At 37.0% G+C, this 22,598-nt stretch overlaps 1 pseudogene; it reads right to left on the bottom strand.

Moving 5' to 3' along the window:
- Positions 1–18,034, bottom strand: part of LOC149846655 (adagio-like protein 1) — a 46,455-nt pseudogene extending 28,421 nt beyond the window's left edge.
- Between the last annotated feature and the right edge of the window lie 4,564 nt (positions 18,035–22,598).

Here is a 22,598-nt window from a genome sequence, read left to right as displayed (position 1 = left end):
AACAATATTAGATCAGACTACAATATATAGAATTCAATCATACAAGAATATTCACTATCATATAATAATGACATTAAATTTGATATTGTATACAATTATGAAATATATAAAAAGCAATAACACATTCACTTACATTCTGACCCTGGATACTTTGTGAACGCTTTAATATGTAGTTATTCAATCGTACTTATATTAAATTCAGAGTCTAGCCATGAATTCACCAACCAATTAGGATTTTCAGGCAACACAGGGTCTTCCTTCTCCGCTTGTGATGGAGACATGTTGTAGTTTTTGAAATGCCCTACAATATCAGAACATATCACAACTAAGTGCTAAATAATATTTTATATTAACATAAATATTATCATGATGAATTGTACACATAAATAATATTTTTCAATCATCCTCTAAATCATCTTGGTATAACGACATGAGATTGGTTCAGGCTTGAAGGGGTCTTTATTCGCCATCATCATCTAAAGCTGCAGCCTATGTTATCCCCCAAATAAATTTATCCAACAATTCATTGATTCGATCATGATCCTTTGTCGTATCTTCACTTTCATCATGATGCACATGTGCATGCACTACATTTGCTTGGGTTTGGGCCACACTCACATATGACTGAATATATTTTATGGTAGAACCACGTGCAATCAAGTAGGCTTTGATGTGATTTATACGTCTATATTTTATATTCTTGGAGTTCCGACATAGGCAACGCTTCCTACTAAGCTCCATCAACATGAGCATGTGCCACTTCTAGGAATTGATCAATTGCATATATATAAGGTTCATAATTTCAGTCGTGAACGTGTATCCATGATTGATCTATATTCACAAACGGTGACCCCACTATATTCAACAAGAGAATCTTTTAACAATCAGTAATCTAAACTAGAGTGGACACAAATGCACTGTTTTAAAAAAAATACTTGTAATTAGTAATTTGGGAAAGATGTAAAATTAAAAATAACATTTTGCTGCACATTGACAATAACATAAAAAATTGTGGTTACCAAAAAAATAACATGTAAAATTGAAATTCTTCATTCCCAATTCTCAATTCATATACCATAAAAAACTTACTTATTACACCTCAAATGCCACTTCACAAACCCCTACGAAACAATTTGCAACTAGAACATAACATGCCCTTGAGATGATGTTATGTCTAGCTATTATAGCCCATTTGCATAAGCATAAACTAATAATTACATTATAAATTACACATTGAAAATATATCATCACAATAGAGAACCCGACTTACTCGATCATCTTCAAAAGATCATAGTTAAAGCATACATGATCACAAGAGAGAACCTGATCTACCCATTCATCTCCAAAAGACCATAGTTAAAGCATACAGTGGAGCACAAAACTTAATGGTCCATGCCTAAGGGTACCTGCAATATACACATCTTATCTCCACTTTTACCTCTCTCTGGCTCATACTGGTTATACAATATATATATATATATATATATATATATATATATATATACACACACACTTCATATTCTCAAACAATGTATCATGTACATGATCTCCTTACTCCTTTCAAAATTTGGTACTTACCCAGGGTCTTTTGCCTATTTTCATTGGCATTGAGTTTTTGTAATGCGCTTAGACTTTTTGCCTTATTATTTGGATACTTGACGTTGAGTATCACATTTGTTTAACTTGCGTAGCAAATCACATCTAAACTCATAGAAAAACACACAACCCTAGATATTCACAACTAAGTAGTGTGTGCACATTTTTCAATTCAATCAATATAAGCAATCATAACAACCTTATATATCAACAACTAATTGGTGTGTGCACACAAAATCACTAAAGAACCCTAAAATATGATTATTTGTAAATAAACCTACGTTGCACAAGGTCAACCACAATGAAATGTCTAAATGAAAGGAAGCAAAAAAAAAATGAATAAACACACAAAATCTCTAAAAAACCCTTAAAACCTGATTGTTTTTAAAGAACCCCAGGTTGATTAGGACCAGCTACAATGAAATATCTCACATTCACGAACATTCACATAGAGGATTCACAATCACGAGCATTCACAATCTGTAAGAACTCAAATTTGGGTCAACTCATTGGATCCAAACCCATATGGACTATGGGTCCATAATAGAAGTCCGATTTTACTTCACAACATCTTGAACTTTGCTAGACTAATGCAAATTTATTATAATTCTACTAAATTATTGTTTTTAAAAATTACTTAGTTAATAATTATTTTAGATTAAAATATCCACTTAAATTGTTTTTAACCAAAATACCCTTTTGATAAAAATTCTTTCATAAGCTACCAAGATACATTTGGTTAAGCTCAAATACTTGAAAATACTTTATATTTTAGACACCTTCAAATATTTATATTTAAGTATAAATTAAGTAATTTTAATAGTTAATTGCTTGAAATAATTTTATAAATGCCAGTTATACCCTTATTGGCTAGAAATGAGTAATTAAACATGTAATACAACGATGAATAAAATTTAAAAGCCAGAAACACATTTTTAAACCGATGACAAAGATGTTCACTTTATTTATTTAAAATTCTCAAAATTTATTGGTTTTATACTCATCCTGAAAAGCAACCCATCAATTTTATCTAAAAGCATTCAGGATGCACCATATCTAGGAAGTATCAAACATGAAATATGTAAGAAGTTGGACAACTAACTAATCATACAGAGCACCATTAACCGCAAGAGTGCAAGAAAAAAATAGAAATCTCTATGTCAAGTCCACGTATTTACTTACTCAAATTCAAACTATATATATCGAAATCGTATCAGCAAAAGAACACTAGAAAAGACCAAGAACAGAAATTGGATGTTATGTTTCCATGATCAACATATTATGTGTGTTAAAGATCCATAATTTGCATCTGTCAGCATATTGTGTATTAAGATCCTAAGCTATATGACTGATCCTAGTAAAGGGAGCTATGATGAAACAATGAAGCCAAATCAATTTTTCATACGGTTTTGTATACATGAATGGTGGCCAACTAGATCTATACCCTCAAAGGGAGAAATACAGAAAGCCAAGAACAAAAGAGTTTTGTAGCATCTTCCTTGACATCAGAAAACAAAAACATTAATGGGCAACCAGTTTAAAAAAAAATCTCTTTTTTTTTAATGCCAAAACTATGAATAGTCTTTACTAATCGCTATCTTTATTAAAAAAAAAATAATGGTGAAGAAAATGAGAACATGAAACAAGAAAAATTATCATCAAAATCACAGGTGGACATAAGAAAAGGCATTCATTGCCTAAAAGTGAGTATAGATCCATATAGACTAATGAAGTGACCATAAATACAGAAAGCAACACTCAAGCACGATCATATAACAAAAGTCACACACATTTCCACTAAAAAATAACACTAGCTATATAAAGCTAACCAACTGGAACGCCATTAGAAACAAAAAAACTGCAAAACAAGAGCTGGGTTATACACGGACAAACTCAGCCCAAGTTGGGTTCGACAGACGCAACAACGAGGAGAGAAGAAGAAGAAGAAAAAGAAGAATAGGAAAGAGAAGAGAAGGAGGAAGAAGAGAGAGAAAGAGATACGAGTGAGGAGGAAGGCCAGGGTCCGACGGCGTCAGCCGAGCAGAGAGGCCAGGGTCCGGCAGCGTCACCCGAGCAGGGAGGAGGGAGGCCAAAGAGAGAGAAAATATCCAACCCAAATTCTAAACTCAATAACGACAACATTTATGTTGCCATTATAGAGTACTATTGACCCTAATCATTGTATATATATTTAACGACTGCACATGTCACCGTTAATGACACATCTATAACAATGATGTACAAGGTCGCCATTATAGAATAGAACCCTATAATGATGATATCGTAATGACATCATTATTGATCAATAAAGACAACATTTAATGATCATTAAATATTGCCATCAAAAGTGTTTTAACAACCACATATATCGCCGTTAAAGGCAATCTATAACAATGACATTTATTAATCACTGTTAGAGACATATCTTTAACAATGATATATACAATCACCGTTATTGCAGTAATTCAATTCGAGCAATAGCGATGACTTTTTTTGTTGCCGTTAATGAGTCGCCGCTATTGACCCTCATCCTTGAAGTGATCGAGTTTGTTAGGTAGGACCATAAACACATATTACTCGATATTTTGAAAATATTAATGACTTCATGTGATATCTCTCATTCTAAAACATCATGATATCATTGCATGTTGATCCTTTTTCAAAAATTTATTTTTTTAGATTTTTTTTTTAAATTATGTTTTCTTAAATTTCTGAATTTTACTACATGGTGATTTTTGATACATTCCCAAAAGGCAAGTTTTTTATTTATTACACGATATATACTTTTTTTTTAAATTACCACGGAGATGTCAAGGCTTCTATCTGTTTGGATCCTAAATTTTAATGATCATTGGGATCCAACTGGTACTCATAACCGAACCTAGGTATGGATCTGGACTTGATCTGGTTGTGTTGGCCGCAATACACACTGGATCCCTGCTGATCGGACGCTCAACAAGGTCAGGTGCATTCTATGGGTCCATATCTAATTTGGTACTTTAACACCTGAAACAGATCTACGTCCTGAGTATCGGTCTTGGGTTGGGGCTCGACTTATTTCTACAGACCTACTTTTTTTTTTAAATGAAAAACACCTACTTTCACACACTTGCATTTCTATGTTAATTCACGTTTCTACAACTTTTTATGAGATCTCAGTTAATTAATTAATTAACTATGTATTTTCCTTAATTGCTACTATTTTTTTTCTCTCATTACCAATTTTCACCTAACTTCATGCACACAATATTGTTGTATAACTGCACTCACCGCAGGGTCGCGGGCATGGCCAGCAGGGTGGTTGTGAGGGTGCTGAGATGAAGGCACCACATCAAACGCTATTGGCACAGCGTGTTCATAGCTTTCATAGGTGAGCCACTTAAGATTAAGTGGTTGTGGGGTCCACTTGGGTCAGTAATGGTTTCTCATTATAAAAACACAAAAAACTGCACTCATTATATCCAGATAAAACCTCTCTCATCGTCTTACTCTTTGACACTAAAATGTGAGAACGGGAAATATGATTACCGTGTGAACAGTGATTTTTATGGATTTTTTGTTTTTTTCTCTCAAATCTAACCATACAGATGTGATCTACCTATTTGGTTTTACAATGACCACCTCTTGAATCATCCGATAATAATTTATAAACAAGATATTTTCAGGCTTTAAAATCAACTGCTCATAATCTTCATAAATATTCAAACATTCAAAAATTATATATTTTTTATCCAAAATATATTATCCAAGGGTTGATGCCTAGCAAATTCAATATACCAAGCACATCTACATGGTCAGATTTTATGAGTTGTGGAGCTTGATTCAGAGTTTTTACCCTTGCAGAAAGGAGGGTTCAGGCCTCTCCGTCGGTGCGGGTCTCGCTACGCATTCAACGGACGGGGGTCCAAAAGGGGCCGCTCTTGGCAGAGTCTTAGGGGGGCAGTGCCCCCCAAATTTTTTTCTTAGGCTTATGTTTGAGACCCGGTTTCTTATGAATCAGACCCGATTGTTTAGGTTTAGGGCTGTTGCCCTTGCCTTGTATAAATTCTTCCTTTTCTTTCTCTCTTGTATTTGTCGAGAAAGAGGACTAAAGTTTTTTTCTTTGGGTGACCGTAGTTTTTTACTCTCTCAAATTTGAGGAGAGATTTTTCCACATAAATATGTATATTCTTGCTATGGTTTGTTTCCTTCGGTTGTTTCTTGCTCGTGGTTTTTCTAACAAGATTTGCAAAAAAGAAAAAAAGATGGCAGTTATATTTCTGTTCTAGTATTGTTGTGACTGGTTGCTCTTAAACAATATCTACAACTGTTGTAGTCACAGGCAGACCCAACCAGTTTATTAGCAATAAATCAAGAGGAAATGTTTACAAAGGATGAGTCCAATGACTACATCTTCTTGGCTCGGGGTGATCATGGTTTGTCTGACTTATCTCAGAGTGTATCTTTTGCTGCAAGGTAGTATCTGGGTGCTCAAGGGTTTTAGCAATTGGAGGCAACATACCTTAATTCATGAATTCCCACATCTTGACTGGTAATAACAAGATTGGGGATCATGAACTTAGTCACTTTTTTTGCAGTATCTTGCCCAGAATAGCAGCCCGAGAATGGATCAGGTCCAAGATGATGGTGGTGGTAAGGTGATCAGCCCGAGTTCTTTGCAAGGTGCTCGGGATACACAACACAAAAATCTCGTGCAGTGATTCTAGATCTGCTGTCTAATGATGATAATATTTTGAGTGGATCTCCTTATCAGATTTGGTCCTACTTGTCCTGGTCAGCACTTAGCTGGTCCTACTTGTCCTGATCAGCAGTTACCTTAACAACCTGATCATTCCCTTTTTTTTTTACCAGTCATTCATCGAGTTCATGGCAAAGCAAAAAATCATAAAAATAAAAGAGCAAGAATCTCAAGTATGAGCTAACAATAGGCAAAAGAAAGCAGGACTATATAGCTTCATAAATTTAAGAGGGTGCTTTGGTTACAAGTGGGATGAGCAATCGCAGCTGAGAATCCAAAATCGGCGCGACTGACTTTCATATAATTCAAAGGAAATGCATTCTCGAGCGAGAATCAGAATCACAGTTTGCGCCTCTCATGCTTCAATAAACTTGCCAAAGTGTTGCGACTGTGATTCGTACTCACAGAAAATCGAGAAAATCCAAGAATCACAAGGCGTTGCAAACACGCCTGCAATTGCAACAGGCACGAGATTCATACCCTGAAGAAGAAAATAAATCCCATGTATCAAACATCTTTGCCGGGAGAATAAATTCTCAGACAAGAATTGTAGACTAATATGTCCTACTCTTTGATGACTTTTGGGACCTGAAGCAAAAAGGAAATGATGCTCCGTGAACTGACTGATGCCATTCAGACTGGCAGAGATCTATTAATAATCAATGAGAGCATATCAGGTCAGAGGTATCTTGACTGTAATCCATTGTATGTGCTTCTGGTACCATTCATCCACAGGATGAACGGCCTCTCAAACACAAGGTTTGGGGTTTATTTCCAGCCGCCCATCTTATATGCTCTAGTTGCTCTTCATCTAGAACATCAATGGCTCAAAAAAAACTTGTGAGTTCCATCTAAGATACAAAAAATAACCGTCAGAGATGGATGCAATAATGAGATTCGATCTTGAGACTGGACTAAAATGAAAAATGGGAACAAAAAACGGAACTGGACCTATTTGGTTTTGGACCCATTCACATCCCACACTAACCAATAATGTGAGATCAAGTGTGCACCTGTGGCCCACACGTTTTTAAATTTTCCGAGAAATCTAGTCACAACTTTTTTTTTTTTGGATAATCCAAGGGAAAACAACCCCCAAATCACCAACCGCCGATTCGCTGGCTTCCAGTTGGTAAAACCCTTAAGGTCCCCCTACCCACTAGAGAGTACACCCAGCTTTGACCTTGCAACAAGAGATGCCACCAGTGAAGTCCAAACCAAACCTGACCCGTTGACACTCCTACATTGGACCAATTCTATGATTTCTATCTGAATCGGCAGATTTTGACAACATTGCATCCAATTGCTATTTTGGCAAAGGTTAAAGATGATAGTCAAGGTTGTTCATCAATAGTAAGACAGGTATATGAGCAAAAAAAAAAAGCCGAAAGCAGGCCCTTTGGGTTTGACTTGATTATATTTGGACCTAACTCAAGCTTGGATCGTGCTTTTCGTGAGCCAGGCGAGCTTGTGCTCATCACAAGGTTGAGGGCCACCACTTTTCCTCTTCTGCAGTAGGATACGTTCTCTTGGATGGGCCTACATACCGCTGTAAGTGTTTGGTGGGTCGCATTCTTCCTGAATTTATTCCTCTGTTGTACTTCACATTGAACCTTTGTCATCCTGATATGATGACCAACATGAACCAGCAGTTACTGCAATTGCAATCGCATGCACTCAGCCATTCGCCACACACAGTTTCCATGTATCAATATCTAATTCCTATCGTTTCCACTTCATCTTAGAATTAAGTAATGGAGTATTGCACTGATGTCTGATGAGATCATGGATTGAAAATAGCAGTGAAATTTCGCCTACATTCTTAATTAATGATGATGAATCAGAAACATCCCATCAATAATTGTAGATGACTTTTCTACAACGCTTTCCATTTAATTCAGATAACTCCAACATAATATTTAACAGAACGTAACGTGATGATCTCCACCAAATTCTTAACCTTCATAATTTTCCAGACATGACTGCCCTCACAATGGCCCGACTCTCTATTGGCTTTCGCGACTACCTGACTCAAGCTAAGTTAAATCTTCTCCGGTCCTCTTGAACAACTATTTTGTAATTAATTAGGGAGCTATTTTTGCTTTTTTTTTGTATTATTTAAAAGGAAATAACGGTTAGCAAACGTGAAGATTCCATGAATATCTACAGTTCTTTCACGAGATCAGGTAACTGTAGGCCCGTCCTCAAAATGGGTTCTGAAAGAGAGAAAAAGAAAAGAAACAACCAGTCATCCAATGAAATGCAGTGTTTCATTAGCCTGGCTAATTTTGGTAGGTCTAAAGTATTTAGGCCATCTATATAAAATGATTTTTACTCAACGTTAATGTCGATGTCACTTTACTCGACGTAGTCAAGAAGTCATTAACTCATATATACAATGCTTCCCAATTTAGTCAACAAACAATATAATGTGTGCCACCCTGCCAAAGACAACCTGTTGCCCAGCCCCTACATTCAACTCTCTTGTTCTTCATTACCAAAATGTTATCCTCAGCTTATATTAAATCTCAACACACATGCCGTCCACGTAGTGCAATGGCCAATCTCTCTCTCTCTCTCTCTCTCTCTCTCTCTCTATATATATATATATATATATATATATATATATATATATATATATATATATATATATATATATATATATATAGTAATGTGTTACTTAGGCCCCTTTTTTTCGTTAGGTCTCATTGGGCCCGTTCAAAAATCATACTTTTAAATATTTTTTCTCACGTCTAACACCACATCTAATCTGATCTGTATACACTGTTTTTTGGTGATCCAAAATCAATGGCTATGAAGGTACACGTATTTCTCAACTCAGAAAAATATGTTTTTTCATAAAAAAAACATGATCCAAGAGTCGATATTTCCGCTAAATCGAGCATGCTAAACACATCTAACGGTTCAGATCTATCATAAAATGACTAAAACCTAAGGGACAGAATGACAAATGGGGCCTAATATATTAAGTTCTCATATATATATATATATATATATATATATATATATATATATATATATATATATATATATATATATATATATATATATATATATATAAAGTGAGAAACTCCTGATTAGTTGTGTACCAGATATACCCGATTACCCTGGACCGTTTGATCTTAATCTGATCGGACGGTCCATATGTACCATATAAAAGGAATTCTAACCTCATCAACTTGCGTGGGTGGTGGTCTTTCCATCGATCTCCTTCAGTGGCGTAGCTAGGATTCATGGGGGGGGGCAAACAGGGGTGTAGCAAATAAAAAATAATTTATTTTATCTCAAAAAAAATTTTTGAGATAAAAAAAATGGCTACAATTATTAATAAAAATCTATTTCATATGGACAAATCAAACTATTTGCTGCAGTCAGGGCTGGGCTGGGCTACAAAAATGGATAAAAAACTATTTTATATGGAATCAGGGCTGGGCTAGGACTGGGCTTTTAAAAAAAAAAAAAATTAACTGTTTCGGGAGGCAGGACGCCCCCCCCCCCAGCTACGCCTTTGATCTCCTTCAAACCCTCCATCTCTCACCCTGCCTCCCTCTGCTACCACCATCGTCGGCGACGACCACTCGTGCTGCCGCCGCCGACTACCTGTGCCGGCAATACTCAGTTGGGGCTTGGTCTACAACTCAACGATGGTAATCTTCTCTCTCTCAGCCTCCCTCTCTCTTTCACTCAGCTTATTAGTCATTGTTCATATTAGGTGATAAACTGTTGGTGTATTATGGAGGGAAAACTGCTTTATTTCTCATATGGTGTTGTAATATTATGTTCATTGTTTGTGGGGGATTTGGAAGACTCAGATTCAAAATATAGCCATTACAACACTGTTTGATTTTGTTAATGTAATTGGATCAAGAAATGCCTTTGTAGTTTATTTGAGCATATTTTCCTGTTAATGTGATATGACTAGGAGTATACATTACCATCATTGTCAAGACTCTTTGTAATATACATTTTTTTTAATTACAAACCCATTACCGGGCGGATTTTTCCTCCAGTAATACCAGCAATCAAATCTGCTGGTATAGGCCCAATACCTGCAATCAATCCATCGCCTGGGATGGAAGGAGTAGTCACTTTTTTTGTTTTTTTTCATATAGTTTTTGAATTGGATTTTTTTTTTTACTTCTTATACTGGTCTGCTTGTCTTCCTTCTCATGGCTTATGAAGTTGGATTCTGAATTGGTGGTTACATATAGAGAGATTTATGGCCTTAAATTTGGTTGACTCTTTTGATATTGCAGTTAACTTGGATTCCATTCTCTATCTCTGTTTTGCTGGCATGATTGCACTATAATTGATTGCATTCGTATGGGATTGAAAGAATAATGTCACTTTTTTTGTTTTTTTTTTTTCATTATACAGTTTTTGAATTGGAATCCTTTACTTCTTATATATATAGTTTGTATATTAGAGTTTGTCTTATGCAGCATTAATGAAGAAAATTATTTGTTGGGATCAATGTTGTCATTGTGAAAGTCCGGCACCTATACGTATCGTATCAAACAACAAACCAATGCAGGATGGCAATTTTATAAGTGTCAGAATTATGTAAGTTTTTCTTTATTAGAATATAATACAACAACAACAACTACGCCTTCATCCCAAAACAATTGGGGTCGGCGATATGAACCAAAAAAGAAAATCATTCTGGGTCTTCCACATGAATCCTTCTCCTCCAATCATTTCTATCCAATGCCATGTCCTCGGTGAGGTTCAAAGCATTCATATCCTTTCCTATCATCTCCATCCAAGTCTTACTAGGCCTACCCCGACCTCTTTTAACTAATATATTTTCTCATTTCTCCATCCTTCTAACTGGAGCATATAATATGTTTGAAAATTATAATAAAGTTTGTTCTAAGTATTTGCATAAATGTTATAGGGCACTGCAAAATTTTATAAGTTCTTCGAGTGGTGTTATAAGGAGGGTGGCTCCAAATCGTTGCATATGCAAAACAATTTTTTTTTATTATCTAAGCTGGAGGATTTACAAAGAGAGATAGTGCAGGCACATGCAAAGATCCGCAACAAACTCATCGTGCTTCAACCTCACATAAAAAACTTGTTATAAGAGTAAAAAATATTAATATCAATAATTATTTTAGTGAAAAGTATGGATGTGATGAACCTTAATGTAAACTTTATTTGTGTAAATTTTAATGCGAAAGTATGTAATAATTTTTTTTTTTTTACTTTTTTCCTCTTTGGGCTTGTTACAAATATGGTTGGATCTGTGAAAAGTATGAAAAATATGCAGTGGCTATTGTTGTTTGAAGTTTTTAGTAGTTTATTCTGGTATTTGGGTTTTGCAGTTGGCAATGTCTGATTTGGGTGGGCTTTAGGGATGGGTTTGTTATTAATATCGAGAATTTTGATGACAATTTGTGTAATTAATATCGAGAACAATTTATCAGTGAAATGGATTTATCTTCCTTTATCCAGAGCTCCCAGTGCAGCACAGACGGGAATAATTGCAACCAAAGACACTTGATTCAATTCCAACCTAGCTAATTGCATTTGATGAAAGAGATGAGATTTCAAAGGGTATTTATTTTTTGCAGTACAAGAAACTTCATTTTTGTGTGACATTCCATCAAACAATTGAAATGAAGAATTCAGAACATAGCACTTGGAGTACATGTCTATCAATGCGGTTGCTGAAAATACAATTAACCCTGATTCATTGAGGATAACCGATGCATGTGTTTCTCCCATCTTGTGCACAGTAGGAAATCATTGCATTCCATGAGATAACATCCCTTTTAGACATTGTGTTAAATACTTGGAAATCAAAATTAGGAGATGAACACTTGGCATACATTGTAACAAGGGAATTCCCTGCTGCAATTTCGAAGTCATGACCGCTTTTAAGGATATTACAGTGTAGTTGAAGGCCAAATCGAAAAGATTGAAGGGAGGCACATGCTTTAAGAACAGACAGGAGTATGAAGATATGTCCATGAAACCCACATGAATGAAGTTTCTAATACACAGAAAGTGCGTCGAAAAAGCATCACCTTAGAAATCAGATCTTTGATTGTCTCACAGAAAGACTGCTCGGTGGCTCTAATGCCTTCTAGAATTAGTGGCTTTAAATATCATCGGTTATTTACTGAAAGACCTGATTTGGATCATATCCCTCTAATGAAAGGCTCAAATTTATTTTTAACAAAAAATTTGACTGCAATATTCTTCATTCTAAAAACACATTTAAACACTAAATATTTTTTTTCTCACACCCTTTCAATCTCTGAAACCCTTTTTTGTTGCAAGTAAACTGCCTCCAAAAAACCACTCCCACCTCTTTTTTTACAAATTTTTTTGCAAGTATCAAAACCACCCAGTCTAGCATACGAATTATAAAACTTATAGGCATCCAAATCAGTCTCAAATTCCATACCTATGGCAGGTACATAATTTAATGGCACAGTTGGGATGTACTGTGGACTAAACTTTTTCAATTCAATATTTGTTTCATTTTCATTCAATTCATCCAAATGATCGAATGTATTTAATCATTATTGCTCTCTAAATCCAACAACATATGATGTTCTCACTCATTTTTACTTGCTTGTTGATAGACATATCCAACTTCCTTGCCACATTGGAATTTGTAAAGCTTTGACATGTATTATCTATATTTGAATGACTGAGTCAACATAAAAAAAACTACCAACCAGTGTCATCAAAAATGTGCCTTGAGGCGCAAAAGGCATGCCTCGCCTTGAGGCGCGGCCCTCTCGCACCCTCTGCGCCTCAAAGCTCAAGCCTGAGGTGCAAAAAAAACTATAACTAATAGAAAGAACAACAACAACATGCACTAAGCTGAGAGGAAAGACAAGCAAAGGAACACAATACTCTTTCATAGCCACGAGAGAGAAGACAAGCAAACCAGCATGAATGCAATATTCCAGGAATAAAAGGCCAAAAAAAGGAGAAGTACACAACATAATAGAAAGAACAACAACAACAACATGCACTACGCTCTCAGATCTAAATCGCACAAGAAAAAAAACACAACTGAACTTACAAGAAAAAGGGTGAAATGGGTTAAATCAAAAAAGAGGAAAACAGAAGGGCAAATAGAAAAAAGAAGAAAAAGAATATACAAGCACTACGCTGATATGCATCGGATCTAAACAACACAATAAAAAAAAACACAACTGAACATACAAGAAAAAATGATGAAATGAGTTATAAAAAAAAGGAGAAAAAAGAAAGGCAAATAGAAAGGAGAAGAACAATATACAGGATATACATCAAATCTAAACAGCTCAAAAAAAAAAAAACACAACTAAACATACAAAAAAAAGGGCAAAATGGGTTATCAAAAAAAGAATAAAAAGCCCCAACTGAGTATCACAGGCCGAGAGAGAGAGAGAGAAAGAGAGAGAGAGAGAGAGAGAGAGAGAGAGAGAGAGAGAGAGAGAGAGAGAGAGAGAAGAATATTGTCGCAGAGCTGTAGACCAAGCCCCGACTAAGTATCGCATGCATGGGTGGTCGTCGTAGGCGGTACGAGTGGTCATCGCCGACAACACAGGTGGTCATCGCTGCCGATGGTGATAATAGAGGGAGGCAGGGTGAGAGAGATCGATAGAGAGAGAACATTTATCATTCAACATTACCAAAATACATCCAACCGAATATTGGATGAGAGAGGAACATAAGAGTAAGACAGCCACTGTAACGCCCCAAAATTTCGAACTTGTAAACCTTTTTAAAATGGTTTAAAAGGCTCGAAAATCCTTTTTATTTCAGAGTTTATTTATAAAATCAGCGGAAGCATTTCTTTTAAAAGAAAAGAGGGCAAGTCGACAATCTTGGGCACGTTAGCTAAAAGAGCAAAAAGACAAAGGCATAACTTGCAAATATCTAGATGAAAACATTCGTATTATAAATAGTTTTTAAGTTGTACAAAATTTGGATTTCCTTAAGAAATCCATAACAAAAACCCAAAACGATCAAGACAAGAGCTGCGAGTGGTAACAGTGGATCCTGAAGACATCTTGCAATCGCGCCATCGCCTGCTAAGCATCTAATCATCACCTGTACCCATAAAATGAGTTAGTTTCATGAAAAACTAGTTGGTGCACAAGTAGACAGAAAAGTCTGAAAGAAGCACAAACAATTAACTATGTGTGACGAGTAACTAAACAGTTACTGAACTAACATGAGCAATTTATTAGCATAAGTAAAAGTCTAACTAGCACATGCTGCACGATGTAACAAAACATTTAATAATGAATTGAAATCACTGAGCATAAAACACAATTCTAAGATTCATCAAGTGGAGTGCACATGTTACTTTATGTTCCATCATTAACTGGACTGCAAGTACACGCAGACGCGACTCGTAGAAACAACTGAGACTAGTTCAGCGCCTATTATTCTATGTATTTTGAATAACCTGAATAGCTAGTTGAGTCCATTCCTAAGGGGACGACCGTTAGCCGAGAGAGGATTCCCCAAAGGCGTTCGTGGCTACGGATGCATCCTACTTCTGCAGAAGTCCAAAAGATCTACCACCTAGGATAATATCTGGTAGTCTCATCCCCTAACTCCGATGACTGAGGACACCGAGTCTTTGCTCGTAGAATGGTTGTTAACAACCTATCCATCGAAGTGTGTGTACCAATTCGTCCTCTCCCTTGACAGACAACAAGAAAATGAATGGGTGTGTGAGGGGTTACTTAACCAATGACCCATGCTAGATGCTCTGGTCTTTTGACCCAATCGAGCATCTTACCTGTGAAGGCGATAATCAATCAATCTGTAATGTGGTTTACCAATGTGCTAATACTACTGGTCGAGGTTGAATGACCGTCTCAACATCTGTTAACTCCAAATCATGGGTCGGGGAAAGAGAGGAGAAGAAGGAGCATAAAACACTGGGTTTTACAGCCACCATCTAGATGGTGACTGTGCACAATTCAGAGTTCAAGTAGATCCAAACCCCCGTCTCTACTATGTAATTTAAGAGTCAGATACACATTAAACATAACTCGCTGACGTAGCCATCCAAAATTGAATTTGATGCTCCTGAAAAAGATATCGTTTCTTTCAGTCCATATCACCCACCATGCTGAAAACAACCATACCCGCCACAATAATCTCCTTTTTTTAGTTTTGTAAACTCATGGGACCAAACAAGAGGTCCCGAATAACAGAACTCGAACGCGTTTGAACCGGCGGTGCAACCCAAGTTTGAAAGAATAGGTCTAAAACTACCAGGCAAAACCAAAATAGGTGAGTCGTGTCCTCTATCGCCTTCTCGCAAAGAACACACATGCTTGGAAATTAAAGCCCCCATTTCCTGACATTAATCTGGGTTTGAACACGATCCAGAGCCACTAACCACGCCAACGCTTTTGCCCTTGGAGCGGGCCCCTTACCCCATATACAATCAATGGAAAATCAATCCATCCCGGATGGCAACAAGGAATAGTAAACTTGCTTAATGGAGAACCTATCTCCGCTCGTCATGGCCCAGTGAAGCCACGGGCGGCCATGGCCAGGCCTAAGATCTCTGTCACTGAAAGAGCGAAGTGTTTTCCACCACTCCAACCATAGGGACGAATGGCACGAAAGAAGGGAGTCAGGTAAACTACCATATTTTTCCCTAACAAACGTAGCCCAAGAAGATGAAGATGTGGAAACAACCCAAGCCCACTTCAAGACTAAAACGATGCTCCTCTTTCTCAGAGCCGGAATCTCCAAGCCGCCTCGCTGCCTCGGGAGAACGATCTGCTGCCAAGAAACAAGCGAGTACTTTTTGTGAGACGCATTCCCAGACCAAAGAAAGTGCGAAAGCAAACGGCTAATCGTTCGTTCTACTGTCGTCGGTATAATGGACATGCTCATACAAAAATCTGGTAATCTGGCCAAAACATGGCAAATGAGCGTCAATCATCCTGCAAAAGATAAATATCAGGCCTTCCAAGACTGTAATTTCCCTTGCACCCGCTCTATAGTAGACGTCCAAGACGAAGTTCTCGACGGCTGCAGTGAGTGCAATGATAGACCCAAGAAATTAACAGGAAGGTCGGATATCGGGCAATTAAAGATCCTTGCAGCAGCCGATTGGAGGAGAGGGTCAGCATTGAGTAAGACCAGAGCGCACTTACTCTCGTTCAGGCGAAGGCCAGAAATTACAGCGAATATTTTAATAATGAAGCACAACCTAGACATTTGATTAACATTCGCATGACCAAATATTAAAGTATTATCTGCATATTGAATTGTGTGACCAACAAAACCAGAAATGCCCAACGAATTCAAGAAATCTGTTTGTTCTGCCCTTTTCATGAGAATAGGTAAACTCTCTGCCGCGATATTAAAGAGGATGGGGGCTAGGGGACAACCTTGTCGCACGCCTTTACCCAACTTGAATTTTTTCCCTCTCAGTCCGTTGATGCACACCGACGACACTGATTTCGTGACCATCTCCTTAACCCATGCAATAAACTGGTTGCCGAACCCCATATTTGTTAGAGATTCAAACAGAAAATCCAATGTCAGACTATCATAAGCCTTGTAAAAATCCAATTTTAACAAGAAGTACGGTGCTCCAGTCGACTGTAAAGAGTGAAGAAGCTCAGTTGCACAAATAAATGACCCTTGCACACTTCGACCTGGAATAAAAGCCCCCTGATTTGGAGAGACAAGTTGATCAATGACAACGCGCAACCGGTTAACCAACACCTTAGATATAATGCGATACAGAGCGCCCATCACCGAAATCGGCCTGAAGTTGGATATGTCTGACACCCCTTGCCTTTTAGGAATAAAAAAAATGACTGCCACATGGTATGGTTTAGGCAGCCTGGCATTATGATAGAATTTATCGAACAACTGGAGCAGGTCAGCTTTAACAATTGGCCAAAAAACTTTGAAGAATTCTACGTGAAAACCATCAAGGCCTAGGGCCTTCCATCCTGAAAGGCTGCTAATAGCATCAGAAATCTCAGCTTTGGTGAATCTAGTCTGCAGAGGAACAGATTGGTTTGCCGCCAATCGCTTATAACCCATATCATCGATGAGCCCCCCAACGCCTACGTCAGTCGAATACAACCTGGAGAAATAAGAAGTAATAGCTGGCAGACAATTATGCTGATCAAACTGGCATCCATCGATCTCGATCGAGAGGAACCAGTTTTTTTTGTACTTATTTGATGCGCTTATATGAAAAAATTGTGTATTATCATCGCCATTTGCCAACCATGCAACTCTGGCTTTCAATTTCCATCTAAGCTCATCTCGCACTCTCCATTCTGCAACGAGGGCAGAAAGGACAATGATACGCTCCTGCAATTGAAGCACTTGACCCTCCGGCACACCAACAAGATCGACCTGACGTTGGGCCAAGGAGGAGAGCTTAGCTTCCCACTGACCGATGAACCTAAACTTGTTCAGGTTGTTAACGCTGAGCCATTCCTTAATACGATGCCGAAGACGAAGAAGCTTTGCATGGATGCAGATGGCCACCCAAGATCCTGAAACCGGTTGAGCCCACGATTGACCAACCAGCTGTTGAAAGTCTGGCACACGAACCCACAATTTCGCAAAGGAGAACCTGCGACACGCTTTAAAGCCCGCACCCCAAGAAACAATTAGTTGTCCATGATGAGACATGGTCCGCAGCATCAGGCAAGCAGTGACATCCATGATTGATTGAAATAGATCTGGCGAGAGAAATACACGATCTAGTATCTGCAAGCAAGGGCGAGACCTCATATTTGACCACGAGAATTGCTCCCCCACATGAGGTACCGAGTACAACTGGTTCCGCTGAACAAACTCCTGAAACCCCCTAATAGAGGACTTGAGAAGAACCGGTAGACTAGAATCCTGCGTAGACAATAGGCAATTGAAATCTCCTCCTACGCACTGAAGAGCTCCAAAGGTAACCAAAACTCGATCCAAGTTAACACAGAAAGTTGGTCGCGAGGACGACACAACAGGACCGTACACAAAGGTGAAGACATCTTGTAGCGACGGCAACAAGTTTGCACAAAGTTGTTGGGGTTAGGGTTCTATTTATATAGTACATATGGACCGTATGATCAGATTAAGATGAGACAGTCTAGGGTAAGCATGTATATCTAGTACGCAACTAATCAGGTAGTTTCCCACTTCTCTCTCTATGTATATATATATATAGAGAGAGTTTGAGCCATTGCAAAATGTGCGTGAAAAGCACACCTAGGAGTAGGGATGTCAATGAATCAGATTTTATTTGATATCCATCCTAATTTGATTCTGCTTAATTGAATTTGGTATGCCAAAACCATACCAGATTATAATCGGATTCGGATATGGTTTTGAATTTTTGCTATTGAATCCGACAATTATCCAAATTTGACAATTATCTGAAAACTATTAAACCTACAATCTAGTTTGAATCTCATGTTGCTAGATGTTTTGACAATGTCTAACTCATAGATGTGTTCAAAATGCTTGATTTAGTAGGAATCCACTCTTGGATCATGGTTTTTTGACAAAATAACATGATTTTATGAGTCAAAAAATCAATGAATTCATAGCCATTAATTTTTGGATCACGGGAGAAACCTGTACATGGCTCATATTTCGGCGATTCAAAAGCCGATTCCTACTAAACAATGCATGTAGATCACATCTATGGTGTTAAATGTAAGAAAAAACAAAACCAGTTTTGCCCAATTTGTTAGGTTGTTTGGACCTATAAACCGTTGTAGCAAATCTTAACCTATATATATATATATATATATATATATATATATATATATATATATATATATATATATATATATATATATATATATATATATATATATATATATATATATATATATATATATATTAGGTGGTAGCTGTCTACCACTTTTCTATCCTAATGCCATCTTATGAAGCATTGGAATGATTTCTTCTATTTTTTCTAAAAATCTGACCATACAGACATGACCTACATACTTGATTTTATAGGAATAAAATCTTAGATCATCCTATTCTGATATGCAATTAGGTTTTTATAAGATTTAAAAATAAATGATCTACAATTTTTTAAACTATTCAATGCTTAACAAATCATTTTTTTTATCATAAAAACATTATCCAAGGCTCATTTCCTAGCAAATTGACTACGCTGAATATATTTGCAGGGTCAAATTTGAGAAAAACAATCCGAAAACACCTATTCACTGGTGGTAGGCTCAAAATTTGGTAGGCACACACACACACACACACACACATATATATATATATATATATATATATATATATATATATATATATATATATAGAGAGAGAGAGAGAGAGAGAGAGAGAGAGAGAGAGAGGACAGCTACCTAATTCGATTTGTGCCTATTGCCAGCCTACGAGGCTTCTGAAGGGATTTTTCATGTTTTTTTCATATATGATAATACATATTTATTTTACATGCTTGATTTTATAAGTATGGGCACTTGAAGTGGCCGATTCTAACACATGGGTAAGTTTTCATAAGGTTTGAAAATAGACGGTCTACAATTTTCATAAATATTCAAGCTGAAAGATTCATGTTTTTTCCTAAAAAACACAAACAAGTGTTATTTTCTAGCAAATTGACCATGTTGAAGGCATCTACAAGGTCAGATTTGCAAAAAACATCCCAAAAAAACCTCATTCACTTGCAGTAGACTCCTAACTTTAGTAGGCACCTATTCCTCACTCATATATGAGTAAGGGATTTCAGCCTACTTGATTCTTAGTTACCATCAGTCAACCGGGTTTCTCAAGTTTTTTTTTATGTTTTTCTCAAATCTGACCTAACAGATGTATTCTACCTGCTTTCTTTTATACAAATGAACCCATGGATTGTTCCATTCTAACACAGTATGTTTTTATAAGGTTTGAAAATCAATGGTTTACAATTTTCATAAATATTCAAGCTGAAAAATTCACATTTTTCTATTTAGTTAGTACATCTGCAGGGTTGAATTTGTTAAAAAAAGTGTCCATAATATTTAGTTAGTACCAAATGTTGTTTGAACCGAGCAATTTTCCAAGTGCTGATCCACATACAACATAAATGTATTCTCTCCTCATGCATTTTCTAATAGATTGGACCATACAAGTGAGCATAAGATTATTTATTTAGTATAAATAATTTTTTAATATGACAATTGGACATAGAAAGCTCTTGTTTTCTAAATACATTTTGGTACAATATGAACCGTTCATTTTTATTTAAAATTTATTGAAATGTTTAAATTTATAATTTCGAGATATGTTCTTAAGTAAATGAATCGTGATAAATCAATTAAAAATGCATAAAAAATGAAATATTACTCTTATTTTTAAGGAAAGTAATGAGATAATACTCTCATTGATACTTGTTTTGTGGTGCACACATATACGCTAAAGACCACACACACACAGGTCCTACTTCTCTGCGGATGGCGTATAGGCCAACCCAAGCTATTGGATCTAAGGAAATTAGGGGTGGCAATCGTGTCGGGTTGGTGGGTCAGCATACCTCAACCCGAACCCGACCTGTTTATTAAACGGGTTGGCTGTGGCAAACACGAACCCGGCCCGTTTATTAAACGGGTAACCCGACACGACCCGCCAACCCATTTAATAAATGGGTTGGGTCGGGTAAACGGGTTCTCAGGTTCGCGGGTCGGGTTGACGGGTCATGTTTTCGGGTCGACGAGTTGGTGGGTCGGGTTGGCGGGTTGATGGGTCGGGTTGACGGGTTGGCAGACGGGTTGGCGGGTTGACCCGCCCGCCTAACCCGTTTATTAAACGGGTCAGCCGGGTTGGCATACCCCCAACCAGAACCCGACCCGTTTAATAAATGGGTTAGGCGGGTCGACCCGTTTATTAGACGGGTTGGCTTAAGCCCAACCCGAACCCGCCTAAGAGGCGGGTTGGCGGGTCGGGTCAGGTTTTGCCACCCCTAGTTGAGTCCATTGAGCCAAGGTCTTAATGAGCTCACACTAGCCTAGCCGCAAGCAAGCCAAACACTAATTGTTCATGCTTAGCTTGTTAATTATGCTAAATGAGCTGCTCATGAGTTGTGATCATCGAACCTACTTGACAAGCCTGAACGAGCTTCATGCGAGCCGAACCGAGACGAGCCTAACATTTACTAGCTTTAGTTGTTATGTGTTAGTTGAAATGAACCTTGTCTAACATTTATCAGCTATGATCACTCTCTTCTCAAAAGATCAATCCCTTTGGTAATTTAGAAAATTGAACGTGATGAACTTGGGCAACCCTAACCGATATTGACATACCCCACATGAAAAAAATGATGTATTCATATCCCCCTCTCCTGCAACCACTTAACCCGTGACTTCTGTCTCCAAAATGCTTCTTCACACCGGCGAAGTTCATGGACGTTGTCCTTTTGATGCAGGAGAGGAGCCGAAGACCTGGGTCTATAAAGATTCATTTGGATTTAATTTAGTTTAGAATTGAATCTTTTATGTAATGGATCTATCTCAGATCCAAAGTAGAAATACTCATTATGGGTATTTCTGACTGGAGTGAAGAGTTGATGAATGGAAATTAGTATTTTTCTTGAGTTTGTGCATTATTTTAACTGATTTTTCATTGTTTCTTCTTTAGTAACGTAAATTCGATATAAATAGCATAACATCGCATTTTATCATAAATCGAGCCCTCTCCGTTTACATCACCTTTACACTGTCTCTTCAATAAATTTCAGGTACCCTTCATCTATCAACCTTTGAAGTCTAATGAGATCCTCATGACAGTCTTTGATTTTCACATGAGTTGATCATGATTTCACCTTTTAAGACAGTATTTAATCTCCTTCAATTTGGTTCAGTCACTTCTTTATCCCTAAAAGTAAAGCCAAAAAGTGAGAAAAAAAATATACTTTTAGGAAAGGCAACTTTTTTCTTAAAAGCCGTCTAAGAAAGGCCAAATGAATCTAAATAGGATTCAGAGTTTTTCTTGGGGATACACAAGCATAATGACATAAGTGAAATACAACAGTTTATCGACCATTATGCATTGGGAGATTTAAAAAAAAAATCAATTTTTTTCTTATTTTTATGAAGAAAATCTCATCAAAGACAAATGAATTAAACAATACAAGAAATCACTATTAAACTTTTTTAAAAATAAATTTGAAAATCAAACTAAAGTTTTCAACAAATAAATTGATGATAAAACAAAAAATGGTGATTTTTCGTGATATTGCTGAAGGCATTTGTGATATACTACACTAAAAGTT

Source organism: Nuphar pumila, chromosome 2 (assembly GCF_984573655.1).
Source record: "Nuphar pumila chromosome 2, dmNupPumi1.hap1.1, whole genome shotgun sequence".
Classification (NCBI taxonomy): domain Eukaryota; kingdom Viridiplantae; phylum Streptophyta; class Magnoliopsida; order Nymphaeales; family Nymphaeaceae; genus Nuphar; species Nuphar pumila.
Note: the sequence above shows the minus strand (reverse complement) of the source record. Positions and strands in the feature narration are given on the sequence as shown.